The sequence below is a fragment of the Erinaceus europaeus genome, chromosome 17, assembly GCF_950295315.1.
Source record: "Erinaceus europaeus chromosome 17, mEriEur2.1, whole genome shotgun sequence".
Taxonomy (NCBI): Eukaryota; Metazoa; Chordata; class Mammalia; order Eulipotyphla; family Erinaceidae; genus Erinaceus; species Erinaceus europaeus.
In genome coordinates, this window is record NC_080178.1 from 17,792,725 (window position 1) to 17,810,028 (window position 17,304).

At 43.7% G+C, this 17,304-nt stretch overlaps 1 protein-coding gene across 1 annotated transcript in view; it reads right to left on the minus strand.

Moving 5' to 3' along the window:
* Positions 1 to 16,490, minus strand: part of ACCSL (1-aminocyclopropane-1-carboxylate synthase homolog (inactive) like) — an 87,461-nt gene extending 70,971 nt beyond the window's left edge. The window contains exon 1 of the mRNA XM_007531511.3: positions 16,292 to 16,490. The gene's annotated coding sequence lies outside the window, so the exon portion shown is untranslated. The remainder of the gene's footprint in view (positions 1 to 16,291) is intronic.
* Positions 16,491 to 17,304: the final 814 nt, after the last annotated feature.

The window sequence follows — 17,304 nt, forward strand, 5'->3', positions numbered from 1 at the left end:
TCTTTCTGTCCTACCCAATAAAATGGGGGGCACCAGAAGCAGTGGATTCACAGTGCTGGCACTGAGCCCCATCAGTAACACTGAAGGCAAAAGAAGGAGGAGGAGAGAAGTCTCTTTTTTTTATATATTTTCCACATTATTTGGGGTTTAATGGATTTTAGCATAGTTGTTGACACATAAATGCAATACCTCATCTCCCTATGATAGAAGTCTGAAGAAAACTTTTTTCCCTAGTCTAGATCCTTTCACATCATCATGCCCTAGGACACCATCCCTTCCTGTCCATCCCCAGAATCCTTGGCTTTGATGTAGTATACCACACCCAGTCCAAGTTTCACTGTATGTTTTTCCTTACTGTCCTCACTTCTTATTGTCCACCTTTGAGTGAGGTCATACAGTATTTGTCCTTCACCTTCTGATTTATCTCACCCAACAAGATACATTTGAGGTCTGTCCTAGATATGGCAAAGCAGATGACTTCATCGTCTTAACGGCTACATAGTAGTCTATTGTGAATATATACCATAACTTCCTTAGCCATTCACCTGTTGTTAGGCATCTGGGCTGCTTCCAAGTTTGGCTAAAACAAACTGTGCTGTTGTGAACATAGATGTGCACAGGTCTCTTGGGGTAGGTGACTTTGTTTCCTTTGAATAGATCCCCAGGAGAGGAATTGCTGGGTCATAGGGTAAGTCTATTTCTAGTGTTCTGATGAGTTTCCAGATTTCCACAACTCCCCCCACCACACACACACACAGGAATCAAAGAAATTTACATTCCCACCAGGAACTCTCCTATGTTGCTGGTGGGAAAACCTTCTTACTTAGCCTAGGCCTCCATTTCCCCATCTGATAAATGGAGAGTTAGATGGAATCAGACATGTCCCTACAGTCCTCCTAGACACTGATTCAAAGGTTCTTAGACCCTGGCTCTGGGATTCCTCCAGCAAGGTTGACAGGCTCCCCCTCTCTCCCATAGCACCTGCCCAGGGCCCCTACTCTGGTAATCACAGGAACCCCTGGCAATTTCCCAGCAGCCTCTGCTCAGTCCAGCAGGCACAGGACACCTGCTCTCTATGTCTACATCCTGTGGGCCACCAGGGCTTGGCACCGCTCCCTCTGTTGGGCAAAGCTGTAACAGGAAAGGGACAGGACCTGACCTCTGCTTGGAAAGCCAGTTGTGCAACCCAGCCCTGTGAGGGGAGGCACAGGGCCTCTGGGAAGGAGGCCTGAAGAAGCCAGCGCCTTCTTTGAAATGAATATCTTGGCAAGGCCCACAGAGAAATGTCCTGCTGGCCACCGTTCACTCTAGGTCACGGCTCATTTATTCAGAGCTCAGCGGCAATGTCCCTGTCTCGGCAGCCTGCAAAGCCTTGCTAGGGCACTGTCAAGTGCACTGAATACCACAGAAGTAGCAGGGAGCCCCCCTCCCCTTCTGGCTTCCCCACACCCATGTCTTTTGGCTTTGCTCAGAGGCAGGCTAGATATGCAGGCAATTTACCTGGACATTCTCTCTCAGGATCAGCAAGTAACAGGTTCTCAGTCAGTCACCAGGGAAAAAAATCCCTTTGTCTCTAGTCTAATAAATACAGCAGATAATGTTGTTTGGGGGCTTATAGGAGGCAGAGGTGGAGGGGAGCTTTTAATGGCTTAGCTATAGTGAATTTTTTAAACTAAGATAAAGTGGTTCTAGTGATCACGAACTATTTGCAGACTCTGGAGTAAGTGCAGAATAATAGCATGTGTACTGGACATCTTCCAAAGATTCGAAAGAAAACTTAGGATTTTTTTTAAGATTGAATTACTAGGGGGGGAAGCACACAATACTATTAAGCTCAAGGACCTGCTTAAGGATCCGAGTTCAAGCCCCCATTCCCCACCTGTAGGAAAGAAGCTTCACAAGCAGTGAAGAAGGTCTGCAGGCATCTATCTTTGTCCTATCCAATAAAAAAAAAGAAAGAAAAATAGCTGCAGGCAAAAAAGAAGAAGAAGAAGAAGAAGACTGATAGACTGATTTACTATGAAAGAGAGAAAGACTAAGAAGTGGGCATGGGTAGATAATGGTTATGCAAAGAAACTCTCATACCTGAGGCTCTGAAGTCCCAGGTTCAACCCCCCACACCACCATAAGCCAAAGCTGAGCAGTGCTCTGGTGTATCTCACTGTGTCTTTCTTTTTTTTTTTAAATTTTTTAATATTTATTTTATTTATTTATTCCCTTTTGTTGCCCTTGTTGTTTTATTATTGTAGTTATTATTGTTGTTGTCGTTGTTGGATAGGACAGAGAGAAATGGAGAGAGGAGGGGAAGACAGAGAGGAGGAGAGAAAGATAGACACCTGCAGACCTGCTTCACCGCCTGTGAAGCGACTCCCCTGCAGGTGGGGAGCTGGGGTTCGAACTGGGATCCTTATGCTGGTCCTTGTGCTTTGCGCCACCTGCGCTTAGCCTGCTGCACTACAGCCCGACTCCCATCTCACTGTGTCTTTCTATCTCTGCATCTCTCTAAAAAATATAAATAAATAAAATACTTAAGAAAGAAAGGAAGGAAGGAAGGAAGGAAGGAAGGAAGGAAGGAAGGAAGGAAGGAAGGAAGGAAGAGAGAAAGAGTAAGAGGAGAGAGAGCATGTAATATTGGAGCACTGCTCAGCTCTGGTATAAGGTGGTGCAGGGGGTTGAACCAGCAGTTTCTAGGACCTCAGACATGGCACAAGTTGTGCTCTAATGGACTAAGCTCTCTCCCCAGTCCCAGAAATGAGAATTCTGTGCACATTTTCTGTTCTTTTCAGACATCTTTGAAGGGCAAATTAAAAAAGAAAGCAAAATCACTTGTTGACTTCAGGTTATTAAGGTTACCTATCTCTTCTTGAATCTACTTTTAAAAAACAATTTGTCATTCAGGCCAGGGAGATAACTCAGTGGCAGAGCACAGGATTTGTAAACCCTAAAGACTCAGGTTCAATCCCTGGCATCACATATCCCTGACCTAGGCAGTGCTCATTTCTTCTCCTTCTTCCTATTGTTGGTGTTGTTGTTATAATAATAATAACAACTATTATTATTATTATTATTATCCCTCTTCTTCTCCTTCTCCTCCTTCCCCTTCTTCTTCTACTCTTTCTCTCTCATAAAAGTATTCAATTAATGAACTCTTAAAAATAAATGCATACACTCTCCACATATGTTGGCATAACCTCTTCAATGCCTGCAGGCCCTTGGACTGTGCCCACACCTTCTTTCTTGATGTTGGCAATTTATGTTCTTGTTTCTTGTCAGTTCCCCAGATGAGGAAATGGACGTGTCCACAGTTAGCAGCTGAAGAGTTAGAATCCAAGCCAGGGCTGTCTGCCCCTCCCTTCCTCCCACCGGGGCCCCTGGTGAGTATTTTTAACAATGTTTAATGGGTGACTCAGACAAGTGACCCAGACTTAATATCTTGATCTCTCCATATGTTCTTTAAAAAGTCACCCTTGGTTTCAACCAAGGATAATATATCCTGCTAGACTTTCATTCAAACTAGATGGAGGGATCAAAACCTTCTTAGACAAACAACAGTTAAAGGAGGAAACCATCACCAAGCTGGCCCTGAAAGAGGTTCTAAAAGACCTCTTATAAACAACAACATCACTATAATACTTGCAATATATCAGAGCAAACAAAATTTTTTTTTGAACAGTGGCACTACAATACATTAAATCCATAATATCAATGAGCGTAAATGGCTTAAACTCACCCATCAAAAGGCACAGGGTGGGGGGATGGATCAGAAAACATAACCCAAACATATGCTGCTTGCAAGAATCCCATCTGTCACAACAAGATAAACACAGACTTAAAGTGAAAGGATGGAAAACTATCATATAGGCTAACGGACCACAAAAAAGGGCAGGAACAGCCATTCTCATCTCAGACACGATAGATTTTAAATTAAATAAAGTAATAAAAGATAGGCAAGGACATTACATAATGATTAGAGGATCAATCAGCCAAGAAGTCTTAACAATTATTAATATCTATGCACCCAATGAGGGACCATCTAAATACATTAAGCACCTACTGAAAGAATTTCAAAAATACATCAATAGTAATACAATAATAGTGGGAGACTTCAATACCCCACTCTCACACTTAGACAGATCAACAAAGCAGAGAACCAATAAATATACAAGAGAATTGAATGAAGAGATTGACAGACTAGACCTCTTGGACATTTTCAGAGTCCTTCACCCCAAAAAACTGGAATACACCTTCTTTTCAAATCCACATAACACATACTCAAGGATAGACCACATGTTAGGCCACAAAGACAGCATCAGTAAATTCAAGAGCATTGAAATCATCCCAAGTATCTTCTCAGACCACAGTGGAGTAAAACTAACATTTAACAACAAACAGAAAATTATTAAAAGTCACAGAATTTGGAAACTAAACAACATACTCCTTAAGAACCACTGGGTCAGAGACTCACTCAAGCAGGAAATTCAAATGTTCCTCGAAACAAATGAAAATGAAGACACAACCTATCAAAATATTTGGGACACAGCTAAAGCAGTACTGAGAGGGAAACTTATAGCCATACAATCACATATTAAACACCAAGAAGAAGCTCAAATGAACGACCTTACTGCACACCTCAAGGACTTAGAGGAAGAGGAACAAAGGAACCCTAAAGCAACCAGAAGGACAGAAATCACTAAAGTTAGAGCAGAAATAAACAACATCGAAAATAAAAGAACCATACAAAAGATCAATGAAGCCAAATGTTGGTTCTTTGAAAGATTAAACAAAATTGACAAACTCCTAGCCAGACTCACCAAACAAAAAAGAGAGAAGACTCAAATTAATAGAATTGTATACGATGGAGGATATATCACAAGTGACACCACAGAAATCCAGAGAATCCTGCGAAACTTCTATAAAGAACTATACGCCACCAAGCTAGAGAATCTGGAAGAAATGGAACAATTCCTAGAAGCATATGCCCTTCCAAAACTGAACCAAGAAGAACTACAAAATCTAAATGCACCAATCACAGACAAAGAAATTGAAACCGTTATTAAGAATCTCCCCAACAACAAAAGTCCTGGACCAGATGGCTTCACAAACGAATTCTACAAAACTTTCAGGAAACAGTTAGTACCCATACTTCTTAAGCTTTTCCATAAGATTGAAGAAACAGGAATACTCCCTTCCACCTTCTATGAAGCCAACATCACCCTGATACCAAAAGCTGATAGGGACAGAACAAAAAAGGAAAACTACAGGCCAATATCGCTGATGAACATAGATGCCAAAATATTAAACAAGATCTTGGCCAACCGGATACAGCAACATATCAAAAAGATTGTTCATCACAACCAAGTGGGATTCATCCCAGGAATGCAAGGCTGGTTCAACATCCATAAGTCAATCAATGTCATTCACCACATCAATAAAAACAAAGCCAAAAACCACATGATTATCTCAATAGATGCAGAGAAAGCCTTTGACAAAATCCAACACCCATTCATGCTCAAAACTCTACAAAAAATGGGAATAGATGGGAAATTCCTCAAGATAGTGGAGTCTATATAGAGCAAACCTACAGCCAACATCATACTTAATGGACAGAAGCTGAAAGCATTCCCCCTCAGATCGGGGACTAGACAGGGCTGTCCACTGTCACCGTTACTCTTCAACATAGTATTGGAAGTTCTTGCCATAGCAATCAGGCAAGAGAAAGAAATCAAAGGAATACAGATTGGAAGGGAAGAAATCAAGCTCTCACTATTTGCAGATGATATGATAGTATACATAGAAAAACCTAAAGAATCCAGCAGAAAATTACTGGAAGTTATTAGGCAATATAGCAAGGTATCAGGCTACAAAATCAATGTACAGAAATCAGTGGCATTTCTTTATGCAAACACTAAATCTGAAGAAGACGACATCCAGATATCACTCCCATTTACTGTTTCAGCAAAATCAATCAAATACCTAGGAATAAAGTTGACCAAAGAAGTGAAAGACTTGTATGCTGGAAACTATGAGTCGCTACTCAAGGAAATAGAAACTGATACCAAGAAATGGAAAGATATCCCATGCTCATGGATTGGAAGAATAAATATCATCAAAATGAATATTCTCCCCAGAGCCATATACAAATTTAATGCAATATCCATCCAAGTTCCATCAAGCTTCTTTAAGAGAATAGAACAAACACTACAGTCATTTATCTGGAACCTGAAAACACCTAGAATTGCCAAAACCATCTTGAGGAAAAGAAACAGAAATGGAGGCATCACACTCCCAGACCTTAAACTATATTATAAAGCCATCATCATCAAAACAGCATGGTACTGGAACAAAAATAGGCACACAGACCAGTGGAACAGAATTGAAAGCCCAGAAATAAATCCCCACATCTATGGACATCTAATCTTTGATAAGGGGGCCAAAGGATTAAATGGAAAAAGGAGGCTCTCTTCAATAAATGGTGGTGGGAAAACTGGGTTGAAACATGCAGAAGAATGAAATTGAACCACTTTATCTCACCAGAAACAAAAATCAACTCCAAATGGATCAAAGACCTAGATGTCAGACCAGAAACAATCAAATACTTAAGAGGAAAACATTGGTAAAACAGTTTCCCACCTACACCTCAAGGACATCTTTGATGAATCAAACCCAATTGCAAGGAAGACTAAAGCAGAAACAAACCAATGGGACTACATCAAATTGAAAAGCTTCTGCACATCCAAAGAAACTATTAAACAAACAAAGAGACCCCTCACAGAACAGGAGAAGATCTTCACATGCCATACATCAGACAAGAAACTTATCACCAAAATATATAAAGAGCTCGGCAAACTTAGCACCAAAAAAGCAAATGACCCCATCCAAAAATGGGCAGAGGATATGAACAAAACATTCACCTCAGAGGAGATCCAAAAGGCTAACAAACATATGAAAAACTGCTCCAGGTCACTGATTGTCAGAGAAATGCAAATTAAGACAACATTGAGATACCACCTCACTCCTGTAAGAATGGCATACATCAAAAAGGACAGCAGCAACAAATGCTGGAGAGGCTGTGGGGACAGAGAAACCCTTCTGCACTGCTGGTGGGAATTAAATTGGTACAGCCTCTGTGGAGAGCAGTCTGGAAAACTCTCAGAAGGCTAGACATGGACCTTCCATATGACCCAGTAAGTCCTCTCCTGGGGTTATACCCCAAGGACTCCATAACACCCAACCAAAAAGAGGTGTGTACTCCTATGTTCATAGCAGCACAATTCATAATAGCTAAAACCTGGAAGCAACCCAGGTGCCCAACAACAGATGAGTGGCTGAGAAAGCTGTGGTATATATACACAATGGAATACTATGCAGCTATCAAGAACAATGAACCCACCTTGGAACCCACCCATCTTGGACAGAGCTAGAAGGAATTATGTTAAGTGAGCTAAGTCAGAAAGATAAAGATGAGTATGGGATGATCCCACTCATCAACAGAAGCTGAGTAAGAAGATCTGAAAGGGAAGCTAAAAGCAGGACCTGATCAAATTGTAAGTAGGGCACCAAAGTAAAAACCCTGTGGTGAGGGGTAGACATGCAGCTTCCTGGGACAGTGGGGGGTGGGAGTGGGTGGGAGGGATGGGTCACAGTCTTTTGGTGGTGGGAATGGTGTTTATGTACACTCCTAGTAAAATGTAGACATATAAATCAGTAGTTAATTAATATGAGAGGGGGAAAATCAATTGTATGTCTCAAAGTTTTTCAAAACACAAACTGAATCTTTTTTAATATATAGGCTGTGTATCTGATATGTGGACGCTCTCAAAAGCCTAGACCAAGTAGATAAGAAGCAACCAATAGCACAGCTATATACAAGATACTGGGTACTGTACAGCAAACCCTAACAAAAGGACTTTTCAAAGTTAACCCAATTACCAAATAATGTCATGATAACATTAACTATCGATTGTCTTTTTGAACCCTAAGACAGCAGGAACCTCACATCCCCACTATAGAGCCCCTACTTCCCCCAGTCCTGGAACCCTTGGATAGGGCCCACTTTCCCGTATGCCTCTCCCAATCCATATCAAATAATACTGCATCCGCCGATCACAACCTAACCAACGCAACGATTGCCACCTCAACATGCTTCAGCTCAGACTGTGTCCAGAGACTTCACGTGTGGAATGACAACCCTTCAGCTTCATTACTCGGGTGAGACCTTTCCTTTCATAGTACACTCTAATTTCATCTCAGGTGGTTCACTTTCTAACAAAGTCCCAAAACTTAGATATACACCAGTTTCTGTGAGAGAGAGCATATGTTCACACATATCCATAAACTAGTGCAAAATATATACCTGAAAGCAGAAGTACACTAGAGTTTGCAGTGAGTACCCCTCTAACACTTCCTCTCCACTATTCCAAGCTTTGGGTCCATGATTGCTCAACAATTTGTTTGGCTTCGTATCTTAACTCTCTTTTCAGTCACCAGGTTCCAGATGCCATCAGGATGCCAGCCAGGCTTCCCTGGATTGAAGACCCCACCAATGTGTCCTGGAGCTCAGCTTCCCCAGAGACCCACCCTACTAGGGAAAGAGAGAGGCAGACTGGGAGTATGGACCGACCAGTCAACGCCCATGTTCAGCGGGGAAGCAATTACAGAAGCCAGACCTTCTACCTTCTGCATCCCACAATGACCCTGGGTCCATGCTCCCAGAGGGATAGAGAATGGGAAAGCTATCAGGGGAGGGGATGGGATATGGAGATTGGGTGGTGGGAATTGTGTGGAGTTGTACCCCTTGTACCCTGTGGTTTTGTTAATTAATCCTTTCTTAAATAAAAAAAAAAGTCACCCTTGTCCCCTTGTGACCTGTGTCCAGCAGTATTTCCAGTGCCTCCACTCCCTCCTGGCAACCCAAACATCCAGTCCCTTCCCACACCTGCTCTCCCTCCACAAAGGTCCCCACCCTTCCTCTCCTCTTCTCAGAGCTGCCTCTCTGCCTTCTGAAATGGCCCCCTAGCCAGTCACTGTTTCCTATGCTTTTCTTCTTCACTCCCCTGACCAACACCCAAGGGCATCCTGTAGTTATCTGGTGACGCATGGCCTGTCTCACCACCACCCCCATACTTCCACACACATACACACACTGGCCAGTGCATTCACAAACACTAGGACCACACCTGTGTACCAGGCACGTAGTAGGAGGTCAGGAGATATTTCTAAATGATGTTTACAGCCACACCACCCCAAACACACCTGATCTCATCTGATAGTTCTAAATGAATGAATGCTTCAAAGCAGTGGAATTTTTTGTGGGTTTGCTTCATGTAAATATTCTGTAATTCATACTTGGTCTCCTGCTTCTCTGTAAGTTATTCTAAATTATCGTGTTTTTCTTAGTGTATCTTTGTTCTAAGTGTGTGTGTGTATACATATACACATACACATACACATAAATATACATATATGAGAGACACACAGAGACAAAGAGACAGAACCCCTTCCCAGCACCTCACCCTTTCCTAATGCACCCAGAGGTCGACTGACTGGCAGATGACAGGGATAAAGACCTACCCCTCAATCCTCACTTGGGCCTGCAAGGTCACCCCACCCTCAGAGTGACCCACTGCTCCACCACCCACTCCTATTCCCTCCCCTTGGTTCCTAATTAGAGTGCTCCTTGATTGTGGCCTGATTACAGCTCTGCATGAGATCTCCTTCTCAGACTTGGGGCCTGGGGCAGCCTGATCCATATAGCTGACAGGCAGAGTCTCCATGGCCAACTTATTGGCTTTCTTTATTGGCATGCAAGTGTGTGTTTCTCACATTGGGATAGAATGCAGCACTATCTTCTGAGCAAGAGTCCTTAGCACTCAGACCTAGAGCTGACATGCATCTAGACTGGCGATTCAAGATACGTATCTTAGATGGAGAAGGTCTTGGGGTGGGGAAGGCTGGGATTGAGGATCCTGGGAAGATAAGGGGAAGGATAGAGTCACTGAGGGTGGTCATTCTGGATAAAGCTCAGCCTCTGTCACCCTATGGAGCAGGAAGGGGGTACTTTCGGAGCCCCCATGACCCCATGGCAGTCCCCCAGTGAGCTAAGCCTGAATATGTCACTATGTTTCCTCAGCAAATAGATTCTGACTTTTCAACTCTTTCAAGGTCACAAGGCCCAGCAGAGGGCCCTCTCCTTTGAGCTCTTCTGCAGGGATTTTGCTCTGAGTGGAGGTAGAAAAAGAACAGGATTTGGCATGGGAATGTTATGGAACTGTATACCCCTATTATTTTATAATTTTGTAAATCATTAATTTAAAAAATTAAAGAGACAGAACAGGAGGGTGTGTGGTTATGCAAAAAGACTCTCATGCCTGAAGCTCCAAAGTCTCAGGTTCACACCATAAATCAGAGCTGAGCAGTACTCTGGTAAAAGAAAGAAAGAAAGAAAGAAAGAAAGAAAGAAAGAAAGAAAGAAAGAAAGAAAGAAAGACAGGAGACTGTGAAGGTGCCTCCCACAGGGCAAGGAAAGCAGAAGAATATGGTAGAGAAAAAGCAGTCTGGTGTCCTCAAAACCTTGCCCCAACCAGGCAGTGGCACACCTGGTTGAGCACATGTCACAGTGCACCCAGACTTGAGTACAAGCCCTCAGCCCCTACCTGCAGTGGGGAAGCTTCACAAGTGGTGAAGCTGTGCTGCAGGTATCTCTCTTTCTCTCTCCCTCCCTTTCCCATGACCCTCTCGATTTCTCTCTGCCTCTATCCAATAAAAACATTTTTTTAAAACTTGCCCCATACGGCTGGCAGGCATAGTCTCCATGGCTACAACCCACTCTGCCAGGATATTCTGCCAAGACATCAAGACAGGGTCATGAGCAGAGGGTCCCCACACTCAGATTCTGGGCAGCAGAAAGCAAACTTCTGAAAGCGGAAGTCCTTGCTGGGTAATCACCATGGAAGCTGGAATGGGCGGCAGAAAGGAAAAATCAGCTAGTTCAGGAGAGACCATATAAATCACTGCCTTTGGAGAAAGGGATTTTTTTTTTTTTTTGTCTCCAGGGTTATTGCTGGGGCTCAGTGCCTTCACTATAAATCCACTGCTCCTGGAGGTCATTTTTTTTCCCTTTTGTTGCCCTTGTTGTTTATTGTTGCTGTTGTTATTGTTGTTGTTACTGCTGTCGTTGTTGGATAGGACAGAGATAAATGGAGAGAGGAGGGGAAGTCACAGAGGGGGAGAGAAAGACAGACACCTGCAGACCTGCTTCACCGCCTATGAAGCGACCACCCTACAGGTGGGGAGCAGGGAACTGGAACCAGGATCCTTACGCCAGCCCTTTTCACTTTGTGCCACCTGCACTTAACCCACTGCACAACCGCCTGGCCCCTGGGATTTTCTTTAATGTGCAAACATTAATCAAAAATGACCCTACAGAACAAAAAGGAAAAAGCTGTCTACGTAGCAGACCCTGCCTTCCACCCATATCCCGCACGCCCCAGCTTGCAGCTTCAGAGGCAAACACCTGTGGTTCGATTCCAGGGCTTCCTCCAGCCACAGGGGGAAAAAAAATACTCTTGACCCATTTGGGGCAGCTCAGAAGTGCCAGGGAGTTAACACCCTTTAGAAGCTGGCCTCCTGGAACTGACAAATAAACCCCAGCTTGTGGCCCCTCCTGCAGTTCTCCACGAAGACCCCACAAAGGACTGCTACATAGTGGTGACCGGCTGGTATTGGTCTCCTTCCTGCCCTGTCAGGCCTCCCACCCCTCATGTCTCCACTAAGCTGAAGCTCAAATCCTTGTCTCAGGGCTCACTTCTAGGGCAGCTGAGAACAACCACATAAACTGACATTCTGAAAAGGAGAGCAAGTGGTGGTGCCTGGAGTCAAACCCTCTCCTACAAGCTGACCTGAACCTCTGAGCCTTGATTTCTTCATTTTTTTAAATGGGGGTGACAGCAATAGTACCTGCCTCAATAGTTTGTTGTAAGGATTGAAGGAGGTAATGCAAGGAAAGCAATTTTCACAGTATCTGCTGCTTTGTTGATATGCAAAAACTACTGGCTATTACCACAAGCTGCCATAGCACTGAGAGCCGAGAGACAGTACCACAAATGACAAGCAAAGGACTATTTTCTCTAACATACGAAGACCTCCTTAAAAACATTAACAAAAAGACTAGGTAGAAGCAACAAATGCTGGAGAGGCCGTGGGGTCAAAGGAACCCTCCTGCGCTGCTGGTGGGAATGTCAATTAGTCCAACCCTATGGAAAGCAGTCTGGAGAACTCTCAGAAGGCTAGAAGTGGACCTACCCATGGACCCTGCAATTCCTCTCCTATATGGGGATATATCCTAAGGAATCAAACACACCCAACCAAAATAATCTGTGTACACCTATGTTCATAGCAATGCAATTTGTAATAGCCAAAACCTGGAAGCAACCCAGGTGACCAACAACAGATGAGTGGCTGAGCAAGTTGTGTTCTATCTACACAATGGGAAATACTACTCAGCTATTAAAAATGGTGACTTCGCCTTTTTCCACCCCATCTTGGATGAAGCTTGAAGGAACGGTGTTAAGTGAGATTAGTCAGAAAGAGAAGGATGAATATGGGATGATCTCACTCACAGGTAGAAGTTGAAAAACAAGATCAGAAGGGAAAACACTAAGCAGAACTTGGACTGGAGTTGGTGTATTGCACTAATGTAAAAAACTCTGGGGTGGGGGGAGGGTTCAGGTCCTGGAACAGGATGGCAGAGGAGGACCTAGTGGGGGTTGTACTGTTATGTGGAAAACTGGGAAATGTTATGCATGTACAAACTATTGTATTTTACTGTTGATTATAAACCATTAATCCTCCAATAAAGAAATTAAAAACAAAAAGAAAAGAAAAAGACTAAACTACTCTGTAGGATAGAAGTAAAGAACATGGATAGGGAATTCATAGAAGAATAAAGGAAAGTTTCCAAGAACTAAAAAATATAAAAAAATACTAAAAGATATTCAACCTTGAGCCAGCAAGACGGCTCACCTGGATAGTTTACCTGCCTTGTTGTACATGCAATACAGGCTCGAGCCTGGACCCCACATCCCTGGAGGGAGCTTCGGTGCTTATAGTGTTCTTACCCTTTTCCCCACCCTACCCCATCTCTCTGTCTATCTGAAGAATTTGACCTGGAGTGAAGTCACAGTGATGACAAAAAAGAGAGAGAGAGAGAGAGAGATGGAGAGAGACAGAGAGATGGAGAGAGGCAGAGAAAGCAACACTTTTAAGAAACTGGTAACATCTCGTTATGGTAAACAGTGAGGAGAAGAAAAAAAAAACAAGTTGAGGAAAACAGAAATTGCTCCAATCTTGCTGTCAGAGAGTTTGGCAGTTCTTGTTCCAATTTCAAATTTACCAACCCCTTGTAAAAACTTCCACAGGAAGTTCACACTTGTGCAAAAAAAAAAAAAAGGCTCAGGTGCGAGAATATTCATGACAACATTATGGAGAGGAAAAAATAAATTCAGATCCAAATGATGGTGGATAGGAAATCAAATGAATAAAGTATGCCATTTCCAAGTGATAAATCCCAAGCAGTATTTACAGGGAACGAGAGATTTACATGCCCTGTCAAGATGTGATTTCTTATGAGGTAGGAGAGGAAGTTGCACAATGTCACCAGCAGCAGGATTCATCTTCTGACTAAATAATACTTTCTATATCATTATATATTCCTGTGATTGTATAGATATGTCTGGAAGTAGCATGTACTAAGTAATGGTGGCTATCTATTCCTGATGTCTGAGACCAAAGGGGTTTTGTACATCCGCTACATATGTCTGTACTGGTCGGATCTTTGTGCGTCTCTGGGGTGACTATAAATGGAGCAGCATGAATGGGGCTTACAAGTGTGAGACCAGGTTCAGTACTCATCACCACACACCTACCAGTGCTCATCTTAAAACTCATGATTATATTAAAGTTCACTCAATGTCACTGGATGAACAAATATTAAAATCAATAGCATATTAGAAACCATTACATAGGCAAATATTTAATTTTTTTTAAAAAAAGGCAAAAATATCATACCAAACCTTTGTCCCAGTTCTCTTAAACTAGTAAGACATGGTTTGAGAAACACCACGCCACCTCCTAGGACCACAGGCTGGGAATGAGTTGGCTAACCGTAGACACCAATGAGAGTCCCAGCCTCTCCTTGTAAGTGAAGAAAAACAGTACATGCATTGTAAGGCGAGGATATGAACGTCAAGGAAAAAGCTGGAAGAAGAAATACGTATCAGCAAGAGAGGTTCAGTGAGTGACATGTGTTTCTCTTTAGGGCACTGCAACGACCTCACACACACATGATTCCATGGCTCTGAGTTGACTTTTTTTCATTCAGAAAGAAAGAGCCAGACAGAGAGGGAGAGAGGCCATAGCACTGGACCTTCTCCCAGTTCCACTCTCAACTCCCCCTATGGTGCTGGGGCTCAAACCTGAGACACATGCCTGCCAAAGCAGCAGCCCCACGCCATTCTTGCCCTCCACCCCCATATTTCTCATACTTTCCACATTGAACAGATACTGAATTTTTTTTGGTCAACACAGGTCCTAGTTTATTTATTAATTTTTTATTGATTTAATAATGATTGGCTAAGCCGTGTCCTAGTGTTTCTCTATATCTTTCTCTCCTTATCTCTCTGATTAAGATAAATAAATGAAAATATTTTTAAAAAATAAAATTAAATAATGATTGACAAGACCATAGGATAAGAGGGGTACAGTTACCACCACCAGAGTTCCGTATTCCACCTCCTCCATTAGAAACTTCCCTGTTCTTTGTCCCTCTGGGAGTATGGACCCAGGATCATTATGTGGTGCTTTCTTATGCAATGTTGAGGCATGTACTTAGAGCCTTGCACATACACCATAATGCTGAGCAGCCTCTCCCAAGCCAATTCCTTTTTCATTTTTATGTAGAGAAGAGATAGGACAAAGCTTCTTCTGGTGCCATGCATGGTGTCCCTCTGTAGTGTTGGGCTCAAAGCCAGGGTCCCTGCATATATTAAGTTGCACCCTCCACCAATGAACCGTCTCCCAGCCTCTTCCCCCCCCCCACTAGGTTGTCATTGGAGCTCGGTACTGGCACTACAAATCCACTACTCCTGGTGGCTTTCCTCGCCTCCCCCTTTCTATTTTATTTGATAGGACCAAAAGAAATTGAGGAGAGAGAGATAGAGAGAAGTACCCTCCCTGTAGGTAGGGATCTTGGGCTCGAACCAGGGTCCTTGCTCAAAGTAACATGTACACTTTGCCAGGTGTGCCAGTGCCCACCCTGCCCCCAGCCAGTTCTTTCATAAATAGAAAGTGTGTGAATTTGAAGATGTTGGGGGTGGTCTCATCTTGACATCGCAGAGACTGACCTTCCAGGGGATAAACAGAGAATGTTCTGGTAAGTGAGTCCACTATACCAACACACTGAACAAACAGGTCACGTCAGATGAGTCTAAAGCTTCTCTGAGTGCCTGTTTTTCTGTTTTGTTTTTCTTTGTTTTTTCTTGTTACAAAAACCTGCACTGCCACAAAAATATGGGACCTCTCCACCAGCCTCGGGGAGAGAGCACCATGTCCTCTCAAGCTTGGGTCTCCGTCAGGTTCTCCTGAAATAGAAATTCACTTTGGCCAAATATAAGCCACCCAGAGTTGGTTCATGTGGATCCTCTCCAGCCCCAGGCCAGATTGAAGAGGGTGGGGGACTATTAGAAACATGACTCTCTGGGGGTTGGATGGTGGTGCACCTACTTAAGCACACACAGTACCATGCTCAAGCACCCAGGTTCGAGACCACTATCCCACCTGCAGGAGGGGAAGCTTCACAAATAGTGAAGCAGTCCTGCAGGTCCATCTCTCTTTCTTTCCCTCTCTCTCTCTATTCTTCCCCTCAATTTCTCTCTATCCTATTGAATAAAATAGAAATAAGGGAGGGAAATGACCACCAGGAGTGATAGACTCTCATTGCCTGCACTGAGCCCAAGCAATAACCCTGGTGGCAAAGGAAGAAGGAGGAGGAGGAGGAAGGGGAGGAGAAGGAGGAAGAGGAGGAAGAGGAGAAGGAGAAGAAGGAGAAGAAGGAGAGGAAAAGAAGGAGAAGAAGGAGGAAAAGGAGGAAAAAAGTAAGAAAGAAAGATGACTCTCCCAGAAAGAACAATGACAACACTAATCAGTACCAGCAGCTCTCCCAGTGAGCCCCCAATCTGCATTCTCTCCCCCTCAGGGCTGAGGTGGGCTGCTCTCTAGAGAGCTGAGCATGCCTTACCAGGTCAGTTGATACAGGAGCACCAGCGAACGAGCGGGGAACTGGACCAGGAGGTGATCCACCCTCCCTTTTATTGGCAGAAACCGCACCTTCCCCTCTAGGAAGCTTTATCCTTCTCATGAGGGTTTTAAAGGTGTTGATGTGATGTTTCATCACCCCTGATCAGCACCACCTCAAGCCAGGAGAGAAAGAAAACAGGTCTCCCCAGCTCCAAAGGATGGGCTGATGACGGGTGGCTAGCTCCCTGCCCAGAAGGAAGCAAGACCTACCTACAAGCGTAGGCAGAAGGTTTTTTTACAGGGTGGAGGCTAAAGAGGGTGTTTTTGGGTCCTTTGTTCCATCCACCCTGCCAGGGTCCCAGAAGAGCCTGTTACTCACAGCTATCTGCACAAACTCGCAGCAAGTGAAGATTTGTGCACATTTTTTTTAAATCATCTTGTTGGAGAAATAAGGATTAACAGGTCAATTGCTGGCAGGTCAGTTTTCATCTCCCACTATCCACTGAGTCCTCTTCCACTAGCATGCACTGTGTTCCCAACTCCTATCTCCTTCCCATTCCCCCCCCACCAGATTCCTTAGTTTTGCTGCAATATTCCACACCCAGGCCAAACTTAGGCTGCTTTCTGTTTCTTACTTTGTTTTTACATTCTACCTTAAAGTGGTATCATCTGATAGTCATCCATCTCCTGGTTTATCTCACTTAGCAGGACTCCATCAAGTTTCATCAAAGATGAGGCAAAGAAGTTTACTGTATCATTTTTCACCACACAGTAGTATTCCACTTCTTCTAGCGTTTGCCCTTCTTCTGTAGCCAGTCAACAGCATCAGGTTGAGCCTGATGTAAAGTTTCGAGACCTCCTTTGAATCTGGAGAGGTGGCAGTCGTTGACTATGTGGGTCATAGTCTGTCTGGAGCCGCAGGGGCAGTTCGGGTCATCTCTGGCTCCCCAGCGATGGAACATAGTGGTGCACTGGCCATAACCTGTTCGATAGCGATTGAGGAGGGCCCAATCA